The sequence below is a fragment of the Talpa occidentalis genome, unplaced genomic scaffold (assembly GCF_014898055.3).
Source record: "Talpa occidentalis isolate TD23 unplaced genomic scaffold, MPIMG_talOcc4v2.1 talOcc4.6, whole genome shotgun sequence".
In the NCBI taxonomy this organism is placed as follows: domain Eukaryota; kingdom Metazoa; phylum Chordata; class Mammalia; order Eulipotyphla; family Talpidae; genus Talpa; species Talpa occidentalis.
In genome coordinates this window covers 69,881,196-69,898,085 of record NW_023604972.1, presented here as the reverse complement: position 1 = coordinate 69,898,085, position 16,890 = coordinate 69,881,196, and the positions used below count along the sequence as shown (strand labels likewise).

The following is a 16,890-nucleotide window of genomic DNA, read 5'->3' as shown; positions in this document are numbered from 1 at the left end:
ACTGGAGACAGTAAGGAACAGAACAAGCAGACTGACGAAATACACTGCTGAGGGGAGAAGTGGGAGAGACAGGAGAGGTCTGCTTGCCATGTGGGTTGCTCCAAAATTAAACATAAGACAGTCAAAGTAACAATATAACCATCAAAATAGATTTTTGATAACAAAATAGATTTTTAAGAAAAACTATTACTATTTTATAATGATAAAGATCAATATTTCAGGAAAATGTATGAATGTGTATATACCTTATAACAGGAACCCATCTTATATGAAATATATATTTTGAATAGAATTGAAAGAAAAAATAGATAGCTCAGCAATTATGTTGACAATATCAATATTTAATAAGCAGCAACAATTAATTTATAAGCATTCATTATGATGGTTTTATAATTTATAAAGCTAAAGTAATTGGATTAAAGAAGAAATTGGCAAAGCTGCGATCACAGAAAGGGGTTTTAACATATAATCTCAGTAAAAGATTTTGACAATATGATTTACAAAGATAGTATTATTGATATATCTAGGAAACTCTACCCCAAAAGTGTAGAATATAAAGAATATACATCCTAGTGCTTTGGAATTATTTACAAAAGGAGCTACATTGAGGCATACATTTCAAATGACTAAAATTATAACGTAGTCTCTTCACATAGTGAAATGAACCTGAATATCCATTTTAAAAAAAGAGAAGGTCATCAAATGCCCCAAAAGTTAAAGTGTATTTGTATGTAATCTGTTAAAAAAGACAAGCAATCAGAACAAAAATTAGAAAATATTTTGGACTAAATTATAATAAAAAATAGAAGGAAGAAACAATATGTAAAAGTGCAAAACATAGAATAGCAACAAATGCAGTAATGAAAATGAACTAATGCAAAATTGGTCCTTTAAAAATGTTAATAAGAAAGATAAACCCCTAGCAAAGAATGATGCAAGAAATGTGGATGGAACTAGAAGGAATGATGTAAAGTTAAATAAGTGAGAAGTAGGAAAACAACACCAGATGATTTGGCTAATGTGTGGAATATAAAGAAACAAGCTAACTGGACAGACAAAACCAAACCAAACAAACACTTGAAATCTGATTGCAGAAATGAGGTCATGAGGGGAGCATAAGCAAAGGGTGAAGGAGGTCCAGTGGACTGTGGTGCAGGGCTGTGTGTACATTGTTGGTGGAACTGGTATGCTAGCATACATTTGGAGAGTTAGGAGACTGTCCTCCTAAAATATAGGCAGTTTTATAAGGCAAGTTACCCCAATAAAAGCAAAAGAATCAGATAAAGAAAATTTCAAATATCACGTATAGAAATGCTAACATGAACACATATTATTTGTTACAAATAATTAAGAGAGCAGTATTAAATGCCTTGTGCCACTTACTGTGGCAATACCTGATGGAATGGGGGGAAATCCTAATGTTACCTCAATTTAAAAAATAAATTTACAAAAATAAATGAATAAAATACTTTGTGCCAATGAATTGAAAAATCACATAAATGGGCAAATTAGTAGAAAAACACAACTTTTCAAAATTATATAAGAAATAGTTTATATGAATATTACTACATCTAATTTAAATCAAATTTCTGTTTAGAAACAATCCCGCAAGAAAACTCCAGGCCCAGATGACACCACTAATGAATTCTTCCAAACATTAAAGAACTAAATAATATTAATCTTAAACAAAACTTCCAAAGAACAGAAAACCAGCTTATCTCTTTTGAGGTCAGCATAATCTCACGAGAAAAATCCAGGAAGATTATTACCAAAAAAAAAAAAAGTGAATTTCTTCCTCGACATAGATGCAAAAGTATCTTGAACATAATGAGAGTAAACCAAATCCAGTGATAATAAAAGGAATCATATAGAATGTCTGAAAATGTAAGTTTGGTTTAGTTATACAAACATCATTCAGTATAATTCATTGCATAATTAGAACAAGGGGGAAAAAATACTATATCTCAACAGATGGAGTAAAAGCATTTGATGAAATTCAGTAACCATTAATAATAAATACTCTTAGCAAAACAAGAATGGAAGACAACAAGACACATCATTAATCTAACAAAGTCTATCTACCAAAAAAGGCTATAGCTAGCATTATACTAAATAGTGGAAGAGAAAAAGTATTCTGCCAAACTTGGTAATAAGATAACGATGTCTGCTAGCCTTTATTTAGCATTGTCTTAGAAGTCACAGCCTGGGCAACAAGTCAAGAAAAATAAGTGAAAGATGTCATGACTAGGAAAGAAACTGTCATTGTTTACAGATAATATGGTTGCATAAATTGAAAATCCAAAAGAATCTAGATATGCTATTAATATTAATAAGTGAATGTGGCAGTTCCTCAAAACTAGAGCTGTATAGAAAAACACTTGTGTTTCTGTATCTATAAAAGAAGAAATAAGAAAATAAAAATATAAACAATATTTAAAGTAGCATCAAATTCAAATATGTAAATCTGACAGATATGCAAGACCTCAACCCCCTACACACACACATTTTATTTAGAGAAAATAAATGTGATATAAATAAATGAAGGAATTTGTCAAATTCTATCACTGGAAGCCATAATATAGTAAAGATGTAAATGTTCTCCATCATATCTACAAAGTCAAAGCTATCGTAATCAAGAATTATTTTTTTTTGTGATTTGGGGTTCTAAAAATTGGTAAGTATATTGTAAAATATATGTGGAAATGTATAGGGCCACAGAGAACCCTAAAAACTTCATAGAAAAATTAAATAAAATAATGTTAGTTCATCAAAATGTCCAGTAACAAAATCAATATACAAAAATCAGTCCCTTTATGCAAACAATGAACTGAAAATGGAAGAAAACTATCTCATTTGCCATCACACCAAAAAAAATAAATAAACGCTTAGAAGCAAGGCTAACAAAGGAAGTGAAGGATTTGCACAATGAAAACTATAAGGCATTGTTAAAAAAAAAAATAGAAGACACAAAGAAATGGAAACACATTCCCTTCTTGTGAAATGGAAGACTCAATATTGTCAAAACGACCATTCTACCCAAAGCAATTTACAGATTCAATGCAATTCCAATAAATATGTTAATGGCATTCTTCAATGAAATGGAACATTGCTGAAATTCATATGGAAACACAAAAGACAGTCAATAGTCAAAGTTATCCAGACCAAAAAAAAAAGAGGGGGGGTAATTGTGGTATTATTCTTCCAGACTTCAAAATATTCTATGAAGGCATAATGGTAATAAAAATAGCCTGCTACTGGAACATAAACAGACACATAGACCAATGGAGTAGAATTGAGAATCCAGAAATAAACCACACATATATGGACAACAAATTTATGACAAAAGAAGAAAAATTTATACACTGGAGCAAGGAATATCTCTTTAATAAACAGCTTTGGGAAAATTCAACTGCCCCATGCAAAATAGTGAAACTAGATCACTATCACACGCATACATTAAAATCAATTCAAAATGGTTAAAAGACTGTATTTAAGACCTGGAACTAGGGACCTCCTGGTGGCGCAGGAGGTTGAGACACAGCCTATGGGGCTGCCCACAGCCACTGCAACACGGGTTCGATCCCTGGCTGGGGAGCTGCCTGCATGGCACAGTAGACCTCTCCTGACTCGCCCGCTGCTCCTCTCAACAGTGTATTTTAGTCAGTCAGCCTGTTCTGTTCCCCACTCTTTCTCTGGTGAATCTTCTCCCCCAACACCTCTGGCCTGTATCCTAATTCTTGTCTGCATAAATAAATAAATCTATAAAAGAAAAGAAAAGACCTGAAACCATAAAATACATAGAAGAAAACACAGGCTAAACATTCCATGACATAAGCTTAAGAGATATCTTTGCAGACTTGTCCCAGAGAAAAAGAAAACAAAAGAGAAAATAAGCAGTTGGGACTACATAAAATTAAAAAGATTCTGTGCCACAAAAGAGGCCATGACCAAAATAAAGAGACACTCTAGTGAATGGGAGAAAATATTTGCACACCATACATCTGACAAGGTACTGATATTAAAGATACAAAAAACTCATACAATTCAACAAAATGAAAACAACCCAATCAAAAAATATGTAGAGGAACTAAATAGACGCTTCCCCAAAGAGAACATACAGATGATGAACAGGCACATGAAAAATTGTTCATCATCACTGTGATCAGGGAAATGAAAATCAAAACCACAATGAGGGGCACCCAAGGTGTAGAGCCTGCAGGCTGAAGGTCAGCCTGACATGGTCGTAGGCCAGGTGGAGAGTAGAGGGTGCTAGTCAGTGGTGGGAAAATGAATAGACAGGGGATCATTTAGAAATACCATCAAAGCAGGACCCAAAGCCTAAATTCCAGGAGGGTGAGCAACTGCTGTTTTCATGGGCCTCTTCTTTATCAAGCAAAGTATATGGAGGTTGCTCTGAAGGACATACAAATAAAATACTTTATACATTACAGTGGTTAGAATAAAAAAGCTGTGAAGCCTAGGCACTCTAAAAACACTTTGAAGATAGGTGAGCATATTGTTGATTATTTTCCTGTTCCTGAAGGCGTTCCCTCACTAGTTGGGTTGAATGGGATCCCGGAAGTAGAGTACTCAAATATGTAGACACAAAGCTGCAGAAACAGCAGGCACTTCAAAAAGGTAGTTAGGAGCAGTCGGGGAGGGGAGAGTTAGAGGGTCCGCCCAGGGAAGAAGACATCTAATCTGTAGCTGAAAAATGTTGACGTGAAAATGAAAAAGAACAAACAGAAAACTCCTGGATATGGAGATGGTGGCAGTAACAATGAGACACCTAATTCTTCTCGGAAGAAAAGGGAGAGTAGATCCTACTGTCGAAAGCAAGGAAACATTTATGAATGGGATTGAAGTTAAAGGAAAAATTCCTGAAGAGCTAAAACCATGGTTTGTCTGTTGGTAGCTGGGATTTAATTACTTGGCAAAAACAGCTCTTTTATCTTCAGGCCAAGAAGAATGTGGATTCCATTCTAAAGGATTATGCAAATTATAAGAAATCTTGAGAAAACACAGATATTAAGGAGTGTGCTGTGAATGAAGTGGTGGGGAGGATAAAATTACACTTCAACCTCATGTTGATCATTCAGTTTCTCCATAAGTTGGAGAGGCCTCAGTGCTCTGAGACCCTGCAGCCCACCCTGATGTACCCATGTCCAGGTGTAAAGAGCATCACACCAGCTGAGAATGTTTATACAAATGGAGCGATGTTGGCCTATACCCTCTGGATAAGAAGAGCCTTGCTTTATACTGAATTATCTTCATGATTTACTAAAATCTTGGCAATGAATTCTGCAAGTCTGTTCAGTGCCTGCTATTATGAAGTGGCCCCTCCAGAGTATGACTGGAAAGTATGTGAGGCACGCTCACTTATGTTGGCATCTCTGTAAGAACATTTTGTTTTTGGTCCTTGTCTTGTGCAAATGATGTACTTGGGAAAAGTTAGTGTATAACAGAATTGATGTTTGCTTGCTGTTTGATTTAATTAATTAATTTATTTATTTTTAATTTATTTATGCGTATGAGAACTGAGGTATAGGCCAGAAGAGGGGGTGAGGGGTGAGAGGATTCACCAAAGACAGAGTGAAGAGCAGAACAGGTGGATCTACTGAAATACACTGCTGAGGGGAGCAGCAGACAAGACAGGAGAGGGTTGCTATGCCACAGTTACTGAAAGCTTGACAGTGCTGAGACTTTAACACCTGTACCACCAGGGAGGCTATGCTGTTTGATTTTAAATAGAGAAATAAAAGGGTTTACAATTCCTTTCCACTTTTTTAAAATTTTCATATCAAAGTTGCTACCAGTGTATTCAGTAATGGACAAGAAAGAGGCATGCTGTCCTGCCATTGCCTTGTTGACAAGGGCTGCTTTTAAATGCCGGGAGGCCTATTCCTTTGACACTGTGTACTTTTATACTGTGTCCATGCTCAATGACAAATGCTCTGATTGCTAGTGACAATGGGTCAACCCAGTGTCTAATTGGACACACACACACACCCCTGCGCCTTTTTTTTAATGGAGCTTGAAGTAAAGAGCTTGCCCTCTGCAAGTCCGTAGTGTTGTTCCTTAGGTATCTCCTCTCACTCAGACTGTTGAAGAATGGTGGCTTGTCTCATGGTTTTTGTATTTGTGTCTAATTCATGTTTTAACATGATAGGCACAAAGCATTGTGTAGCTGTAGTTTTCTGTAAAGGTAAATCTTTTAGGAATTGCTTTCCAGATCTTCAATAATTTTTTTCTTTAAGTTTAAAACCACAATGATTCCACTCCTAGGTATTTACCCAGAGGACACAGAAACATCAATTCCAAAGAGCACCTGCACCCCTATGTTTATAGCAGCACTATTTACAATAGCTAAGCTTTGGAAACAACCCAAATGCCCAAAAATAGATGACTGGATCAAGAAGATGTGGTACATATATACCATGGAATATTACTCAGCATTCAAAAAGGATAAACACATGCAATTTGCAGCAACATGGATGGCGCTGGAAGGGATCATGCTCAGCGAAATAAGCCAGAAAGAAAAAGAAAAATACCGGATGGTCACTCATAGCAGGAATCTAGAAAACTTAAATAAGGGACCAGGAAAAAGAATAACTATAAGAAAGAAAATATCAAAATCAACAAATAACTATGAACAAGAGACACTCTATGGGGGGTGGGGGGCGGAGAAAGGAGGGCTTGGGGTCAAAATAAGAGGGTTGTAATTGTATGGGGAATATAAAAATAAAAATTTAAATTAAAAAATAAAAAATAAATGAAACCACAATGAGCTACCTCCTCACACCTGTGAGAATGGCCCATATGAAAAAGACTAGAAAGAACAAATGTTGGTGAGGGTGTAGAGAAACCTCTTATATTGTTGGTGGGAATGGAGACTGATATAGATTCTCTCGAAAGAATTGGGGAGGTTTTCAAGAGGCTAAAAATGGATCTGTCATAAAACCTAGCAATTCCACTTCTATTTGCCAAAATACAAAATACAAAAACACTATTTTGAAAGGAAACCTGTACTCCTATGTTTATGGAGCACTGTTTACAATAGCCAAGCCATGGAAACAACCTAAATACACATGACAGGATCAACAACATGTTGTATATAAACACAAGGGAATACATCTCAGCAATTAAAAAAAAGATAAATTCATATCATTTGCAGCAATATGGATGGAGCTGAAAGGGATATGGTAAGGAACATAAGCTAGAAATAGAAAGATACTGAATGATGGTGCTTATAGGTGGGATACCGAAAAACCAGTCAGACAAAGATACACTTTAAGCCAATCTTTGAAAACTGACCATAGATGTATGGTTTCAGAGTGGGAGGTGGAAAGAGAGGTCTAAGAATGAAGACATGAGATGGGAAAGCGCAATGTACTTTGGTGGAGGACTACAGGTGTTTCAAAGTTTGAAGTGCTTTGGTGACTACACCCAAGAGGGACATCCTATCCGAAAAAGACTGGCAAGGATGTGGAACAATGTTGCTTCAATAACAATAAGTAAATTAATTAATGAAAAAGAGAAAGTCTTGAGGAAGACTAAGACTGGAGGACTTAGGTGAGTGAATGTCTGGATAGAAATTAGGATAATGATAAATGGTGCAAAGGTACAGATAAAAGTTTTATAACCAACTCCACATATATGGACACATGCTTTTTATTATGAAGTTATCAATGCAGAGCAGTGGGACAAACATTCTTTTCAACAAATTATGGTGATATAATTTATTTCTTAAATAAAAATATTATTTTCTTGCAGCAATGTGGATGGAGCTGAAAGGGTGAATGCTCAGTGAAATAAGCAAGAAAGAAAAAGAAAAATATCAGATGGTTTCACAGGAGGAACATAGGGGAACTAAATAAGGGATCAGGAAAAAATAATTATAATACATTAAAAAAACAAAAGTAACAGGCAACTATTAATCAGAGACACTGCAGGGGATAGGGAAGGAGAGGGATCAAAATAGGGGAGGTAAGAACACAATGGTCTGTGGTGATGGTACATGGGTAAATTAGTGTTGGGAATTTTACAGGGACTATACCTGAGAGGAGAAAGCATGTATTGTAAAAAAACAAAGAATGATGTAAAATATATATAAAAATAATAAAAAAGATCATTTTCTTCTTCACACCTTACAATGAATAAATTCAAGATTATGACTCTAAAGAGAAAAGCAGAAAATCAAGTTTCAGGGTGATAGTATGGAAGAATATGTTTATGACTTTAGGGAAGGTTAAGACTTAATAAACCACACAGGAAAAATGTCATCTGTAAAAGAATAGATTGACAAAACTGACTACATTAACATTACAAATCTCTACTCAACTAAGGAAACAATTAAGAGAATGAAATGAACTTCCAGAGGGAGAATATATTTGCAACATAAAAAAATCAACATTTATACAAGAATATAAGTCCTATATTTCAAAATAAAAACATAATGGTGGAAAATGGGCAAAATATGAAATAGAAAATTCATGAAGAGGGATGTAAATATGTTACTGGAATCCTGCTGCCCCAGATGTGGGAGCTGGAAAGAGCAGTGATGTCCTTTCAACCTGCTGCTCCACAAGTCAGTTGTGGCAGTAGCTCCTCAGAGACCTTTTATGTAACAGTGTACTTCCTGGATAGTGAAATGGACCAATCAGGTGTGACCTGTTAACACTGGGTGTCTCTGTTAACACTGCCTCTGAGGGACCAGTAGTGGCTATCACTTCTGGCCAGTGCTGTTCAGCACTCCTGGTGACCAGTGGCGACCCGCACTGATGCTACCTGGGTGAGGAAGCCAGCTCTATGTTTCCCTTGTTTGTAAAATAAACCCCACGTTTGTTCCTGGAGCCTGAGATCTCTAGCAATTATGTGTACAGGTGAGAACCCACAGACAGTGACTTTTCCTCTTATTAGGCACTGTCCTTTGTTAGGCTATAACCCACAAGCCCCTATTGTGAGGGTGTTGTATTGCTATAGCCCTTGGTTTTAGTTTTTGGCCTTTTGGGGCTTTTTGGTGGCTCTCTGGTCTCAGAGCCCAGGCAGGTGGGTGACCATTCCGTCCTTTCATCCAGTCTCCTGCCTTGTTGTCCTTTTGTAACCTTGTCCACCCCTGTTTCAAATAGATAGTAAGCTCATGAGAAAGTATCCAACATAATTAATGACTAGGGAAATGCATATAAAGCATGAGCGATATACTTTATATATCCACCAGATTGATTAAAAAAAGTCAATATAACAAGTTGACAAGGATGTAGATTATTATATTCTCCTAGCACAACCACTTCGAAAACTGTTTGCAACATATACTACAGCTGGACCATTGCATACGTTACGAGTTAAATTCAGCTCCTATCTATATGCCTAATAGAAATGCATAAATATGAATGCTGGAAACAAGCAAAAAATGTTAATAACAGAATTATTCATAATAAAAGTGGGAGATAATTCACATTTCCATCAATGATAGAATCAATAAATATATTGTAGTGTAGTTGCTTAAAGAAATGTTATATAACAATAAAAAAGAACAAATGACTATGTGGCAAAATAAATTAATCTTACAAACAACATTAAAAGGATAAAAAGAGTAAATATGATATAATTCTGTGAGTAAATATGATTTAATTATCTATGTATAAAATTCAAAAACAGTCAACACTTATTTGAGCAACAGAAATCTAAATAGAGATGGTTATGGACTTGGGGGTATGAAAGTGTTGGTATCTGGTAAGGAGCACAAGGTTTGTTTCTGTTATGTAGAAAAAGTTGTTTCTTGATTTTTGTAGTAATTATAAGAGTCTGTTCATACTATAGAAATTAGTAAAACTAAACACATGATCTTTATGTTTACAAAAACTTGTTATAATGAAATTATTGGGGAAAAGGTAAAATCACATCTCAATTAAAGGGATAACAGAACAATAAAATTATTTCCATCTTAAAATAGAAAATCTTCATCCAAAATGTACATAATATCTTCAACACTAAATTAACTCATGCAAACAGGAAAGCATATACTATTTTTTTTATTTTTTCATATGAAAAATAGGTTGCAAATTAATAGCACATTATGGGAAAATACATTTTAACATTTATAATGATTATATTTCCTTTATGCTCTTTAAAGTCTCAGAAATAATACACTGAAGGATGAGATGGCTATTTTCTTGGGAACATTATGTTCTTAAAAAATGCAAGCTGAAGTATTCCTTGTTCAATCACATTTGTGCTGTTACAGAAGTTCCAACAGGTAAAAACTAATAATGTCCTATGTAGATGAGTGGATTAAATAAATGCCATACTATACACAATGAAATATTACCCATTATGAAAACAAAATGAACTCTTGCCTTTTGTGACAACATGGATGAACTGGAGGGTGTTACGCTAAGTGAAATACGTCAGAAGGAGACAGAAAAATGCTTGATGGTTTCACTTATGTGAAATATAGAGAAACAAATCAAAGGCAGACAAATCAAACCAAAAATTCAAGCTATATAAAGTTGGCTATAAAATTGAGGTTTCCAAAGGGGGAGAGGATGGTACAGTGGGGAGAGGGCCCAATAGACCACGATGGAGGACTATAAGCCCTTTGGTGTTAGCAGGAAATCACATAAACATGGGGTGTCTCAGTTTTTGAGCATTCCAGCATGCACATGCTTAAGAACTCATGATAAGAACCAAAAGCAGATATGCAGAGAGATATAAAAATAGTTTAAGTACAAAGGGAGGGAGAACATAGAGAGATTAGATGGCCAGCACGTGATTAGAGGCTACTTGGGTTCCTACTGTACCAGTGTCAGGGTGTTAGTTGAAACTGAAATAAACAAGAGAGTGAAGTCTGCCTGTCTTCAATGTTTTATTTATTTTTATTTATTTATTTTTTAAGGTTTATTTATTTATATATACAGGAACCGGGGTACAGGCCAGAGTCGCGGGAGGGTGAGAGGATTCACCAGAGACAGAGCAGGGAACAGAACAGGCAGACTGACAAAATGCACTGCTGAGGGGAGCATCAGGTGAGACAGGAGAGGTCTGTTGCACCATGTGGGACCCTCGCCGGCTGGCCGGAATCGAACCGGCGCTGCAGAGCCTGGGGGCAGCTTCACAGCACGGCACTCAACTGCTTGCGCCACCAGGGGAGACCCAGTCTTCAATGTTTTAAAGGTCAACCTGGGGCCTCCCCGGTGGCGCAGCGGTTGAGCGCTGGGTTGCGAAGTTGCCCGAAGCCTCTGCAGCGCTGGTTCCATCCCCGGCTGCTCCCGGCCACTAGAGAAGGGTCCCGCATGGTGCACAGACCTCTCCTGCCAGCCGCTGCTCCCCTCAGCAGTGTACGTCGGTCCTTCTGCCTGCTCTGCTCCCTGCTCTGGCTCTGGTGAATCCTCTCACCCTCCCGCGCTTCTGACTGTACCCAGTGCTTGTATAAATATAAATAAATAAACAAATAAATAAAAAATATTAAAAATAAATAAATAAATAAAATTATTTTCTCTCCACCTTTCTCCTGATTCTACTAGATAGTATAGTAAAATTCTTTTGTAAACTAAATCTAATTTCAATTTATTTTTGCATAAGGTCACAGGAAGAATAACTGAGCACATTTTTTCTTGGTTTTCTTGGGGCTTTCCATAAGAAATTTTGTTTTTCATTTTTATTTTTTAAAGATTTATTTATTCATTTATACAAGAACTGGGGTACAGGCCAGATGCCAGGGAGGGTGAGAAGATTCACCAGAGGTAGAGAGGGGAACAGAACAGGCAGGCTGAAGAAATACACTGCTGAGGGGAGAAGCGGGTGAGACAGGAGGGGTCTGCCATGCCATGTGGGGCCCTCGCCACCTGGCCAGGATCGAACCGGCGCTGCAGAGACTGTGGACAGCTTCACAGCGCTGTGCTCAACCTCCTGCGCCACCAGGGGAGGCCCATAAGGAATTTGAAATAGAGCTATGAAAATTTGGTCAATATGGGCTTTGCGAGCAAGGCCACAGTCTTACAAAACCCCAGCTGAGATTTCCTCTTCTGCATGTTCCCAGGGCTTTTATCTCTCCAAGGTCTCCAGGCTGGCCAGTGGAGACACTCACATTTTTTATTACATTCCTTGGAGGTCTCTGGAACTCTACAGACAAAGTGGCAGCCTCTGTTCATGGTCTGCTTGGTTTCAACTCCCAGAAGATATTACAATCTAATCTAGTATTGAAACTTGTCTCCAGTTCTCTAAGTAGTGACAGATAAATTTCCCTATTAAAAATCTGCTATACTTATGCAAAGATAAACACATTGCCATGAGTAATAAGAATTACTACAATTTTTCCATGACAGTATCAATGAGAGGAAAAATGCAAATGCACATTTATCCTGCTAACAAAAATGCAATTTAACATTGCGGTATATCTTGGTTAGCTGAAAGTTTTCCTGAATAAAAAAATCAAAGCATAATCAAAAAAGCAGTATCATCTGAAACAACTAATTTTTTATTAAGTTTTAATTTTCTTACATTCTTGTTCACTTTTGTACAGTATTTGATTTCTCCCCTCAGCTCTAGTCCCCATAGATATACAACACACCTGTGAACTATCACTGTGTTCCCTTGTGCTCGCCCCACCCCTGTTTGGATCCCTTTTCCTCCCAATCCCCTGCTGAAGCCTCAGATCTATAGTTGCCTACATGTTTTGTCTTTTTCTTTTTCAACAATTTGTTCAGCTTCCCTATATTTTTCCTATAAGTGATATCAGCTGATATTTTTCTTTTTCCTTCTGACTTATTTCAATGAATATAATCCCCTCCAGCTCCACCCATGTTGCTACAAATGACATGAGTTTATCTTTTATGATTGCTGAATAGCATTCCATTGTGTATATACATCACATCTTCTTGATTCAGTCATCTGTTTTGGGGCATTTAGGTTGTTTCCATATCTTAGCTATTGCAAATAGTGTGGCAATAAACATAGGAGTGATGGTTTCCTTTTGTTTATTATTATTATAATATATATATATTTTACATCATTCTTCATTTTTGTACAATGTATGCTTTCTCCTCTCAGGTGTAGTCCCCTTGAAATTCCCACCACCATTTCACCCATACACCATCACCATAGTCCCTTGTGCTCCTTCTGCTCCTATTTTGCTCCTACTCCCTCCTCCTCCCCTGCAGAATGTCTCTGATTTATAGTTGCCTGTTGGTTTTGATTTTTAATTTATTATAATTACTTTTTTTCCTTCCTGATCCCTTATTTGGTTCCTCTACATCCCTCATATAAGTGAAAGCATCCGATATTTTTCTTTTTCTTTCTGGCTTATTTCACTGGGCATAATCCCTTCCAGCTCCATCCATGTTGCTGCAAACGGCATAAGTTTATCTTTTTTGATTGTTAAGTAATATTCCATTGTGTATATACACCACATCTTCTTGATCCAGTCATCTATTTTAGGACATTTGAGTTGTTTTTCCATAGCTTACCCACTGTAAACAGCGCTGCAATAAACATAAGGGTGCAGGTGTCCTTTTGAATTAATGTTTTTGTGTCCTTTAGGTAGATACCTAGGAGTGGAATTGCTGGATCATATGGAAGCTCCATTTTTGGTAGTTTGAGGAGAATTAAAGTTTTTGTGTCCTTTGGGTAGATTCTTAGGAGTAGATTTGCTGGGTTATATGACAGGTCCATTTTTAGTAATTTGTGGGTGCTCCCCACAGCTTTCCATCGTGGCGGGAGCAGTTTTCATTCCCACTAGCAATGTAAGAGGGTGCCTTTTTCTCCACAACCTTGCCATTACTTATTGTTTTCAGGACCATTCTTACTGGTGTGAGGTGGTATCTCATTGTGGTTTTGATTTGCATGTCCATGATTATAAATGATGTTGAGCATTTTCTCATATGCCTATGGCCATTTGCTTTTCCTCTTTGCATAAGTGTCTTTTAAGCTCTCTGTCTATATTTTGCTTGGGCTGATTGTTTTGTTTTTTTTTGAGTTGTGTAAGTTTTTTGTAGATCTTTATCATAAGTCCCTTATCAGTTGTATGGAGGGCAAATATTTTCTCCCATTTTGTGGAGTGCCGCTTTGTTTTGGTTAGTGTCTCTTTTGCTGTACAGAAGCTTTTTAGTTTGATATAGTCCCAGCTGTTTTTCTTTTCCTTTATTTTCTTCTTTTTGGGGGATGAGTCCTCAAAGATGTTTCTGAGATATATGAAAATATGGAGTGTTTTGCTTATGTTTTCTTCTGTATATTTCATGGTTTCAGGTCTTACATTCAGGTTTTTTTTTTTCCCATTTTTGAGTTGGTTTTTGTGTATAGTGTGAGGTAGTAGTCTAGTTTCATTCTTTTGCATGTAGCAGTCCAGTTTTCCTAGCACCATTTGTTGGTGAGACTGTTTTTGTAATAGTGTGTATTCTTTGCTCCTTTGTCAGAGATGAGTTGACTACATACATGTGGATTTCTATCTGGGTTTTCAATTTGATTCCATTGGTCTGGGTCTCTGTATTTGTTCCAGTACCATGCTGTCAAACTTGTTAAAATAATGTTCATTTTCTATATTGCATTCAGCCCTTTGTAGAAAACTATCTCTCAAGTTATATTAATTAGAATGGTTTTAAGATATTGTAGAGGTCTTTTTCCCATTAATTTCTGCAGAAAAATTTTCTGCAAATGTCAAAACTCTAATGTAACCAAATTTAATAATTTGATAATAATGTAATTGACAAGGAAATTTGTTCAACATTGTAATCAGCAACAGTTCAAAACATCAATCAAAATTGACAAGAAATATTAAAATATCAGACTTGTAAAAGGTTTCACATAATTTTATGCAGATATTATTCATGTGTATACCAATATGAAACATTTTTCCAAGCAACAATGTTTCCTATACATGTTTAATTACCAGATAAAATACCAAATATTTCAAATTCATCCTTTTTCCCATGAAGAAAAAGAGAAATTTTATTAAGTGTATTAGCTTTAGTGAGGTTCCATAAAAATTTCTTCTGGACAATCAAATAAAACTCTATCAATTTTTCCTAATTTATATTTGTGGGGAGTTTTGTTATAGAATTAGAATAAACATTAATTACCTAATAGTGATAATCAAAGTTCTGGCTAAACTGAGCAACATAGTGCTGACTGCCAATCTTCAACCTATTATTTTGAACCCACAATTCAAATTCTGAACCTTGAAAAAACATAATTTACCTATCCCCAAATTTAAAGCAATACCACAATTTTATAGACATGTGAGTTTCAAACCAGCACTTTGAATTTTAAATTACTTCTCATTAAACAAAAATTATACCAGACCATGATTCCTGAAAACACTTGTACCAGTTCTCATTATATTTCTGAGCTCAAAAATTTCTATCTATGGATCCAACCTATACCTGTTTTATATTCTCCAAAGGCAAGAACAATTATACACCAAGAGGAAGACATACAGACATACAATAAATGGAAACAGCTCCATTTGTTTTAATTTAGCCCATGAAATATATCTTATGCAACTATAGTTTTATTCATATTTACCACAGAGCTCCTTTTGCTTCCTTATGAGTACAAATGTTAGCTAGATACTTTTCACTGCTGTTATCCAGGGGGCATTCATTCCTCTTGTGGACTTTTCTTAATTTGGACCCAAATATATCAACTGGAATAAGGAAAATAAATGACCCATGAATGAAGATTTACTAGCTTTGACCACAGATCCACTTGGAGAATGAACTGACATAGTATGATACTCCTCCCAAAAGCCCTAGTCTACCCATTGTTGAAACATCTATACTATGGGAAATACACTATGGGAGAGATGCCTTGTTTGAGTCAATGTGCCCTCATCTAAAAAGGCCTTTTTGCAGAGTGTGGATTAGTAGATCACTCAAGATTCCCATTTATGTGCCAAGAACAACCCCAAGACTCACTCACACCCTGTAACTACTGGAGATCAATATCTGGGCATGTACTCTTTTGAAATCTGGAAAGAGGATTTTACTCAACTATTCAAAAACCCCTGGAAATTGTAAGTATCTTTAGGTTTTTGTGGATGTCTTCTTGAGTATAAACGTTTCCCATTAAGATGGAAAAAGCATAGAGTTTTTGAAACAATTGCTGAAGGAAATAACTACTCAATTGGGATTGCTTAACTCAACTCAGAGTGACGATGGACTTGGATTTGTTTCAGAAGTCACTCAGAAATTCAGTAATGCCTTACACACTCCTTGGAAGATACATGCTCCTTGGAGACCACAATCTACAGTACAGAGTGAAAAATGAATCCCATTATAAACAGACTTTGGTTACACTATGCCAAGAAACCCACCTGTAATGCAATTAGGCATCATCTGTTAACCTATTGTGGATAAGAGTGGATCCTAGAAATGGACCCAAATTTAAGCCTCTTGGAAATTGTCTTTGGAAAATCATTTCTAGTTGCAATTTTGAACACTGCACCATTGAACAAGAATAGTGTCAAATAGTGCATAAAAAGTATTTGGGAAATTTAAGCTGTAACTCATAACTTTGCTTTCTCTAGATTTTCCATTGCCTCCAGAAGAACCAATGCAGCCTTTCAGACCTGGTTATTAGGTCTTACTCTAGACCTGGCATAGTGGAGATACCCAAGCTCAACTGTTGAAGGAATAATCTGGTCTTTAAGATGTTTTGCTAACCACGCACACTTCTTTGAAACTTGCATGCAGAATACACAGTGTGCATCATTCCAAAGTGAAGAAAGCCCCAGATAGCAATTACCCAGAGTTTTAAAGCCCATTGGTCCTGTGGACTGTCAAAGACCTGTGATATTTGCTTAAGAAAAAAGCAAAAACATAAATATTTTTTTCTCTTTCAACTTCTGTTGCAAGATACCCCAGGAATGACTTTTGGATGAACACTGGAAACCCTGAG

General features: G+C 36.3%; 1 long non-coding RNA gene and 1 pseudogene across 1 annotated transcript in view; one reads left to right on the top strand and one right to left on the bottom strand.

Annotated features, from left to right (window-relative positions):
* Window positions 1–5,399, top strand: part of LOC119260381 (mortality factor 4-like protein 1) — a 30,202-nt pseudogene extending 24,803 nt beyond the window's left edge.
* A 10,206-nt stretch (window positions 5,400–15,605) lies between these two features.
* LOC129144765 (uncharacterized) overlaps window positions 15,606–16,890 on the bottom strand; it is a 45,528-nt gene continuing 44,243 nt past the window's right edge. The window contains exon 3 of the long non-coding RNA XR_008549328.1: window positions 15,606–15,637. This is a non-coding gene — a long non-coding RNA (uncharacterized LOC129144765). The remainder of the gene's footprint in view (window positions 15,638–16,890) is intronic.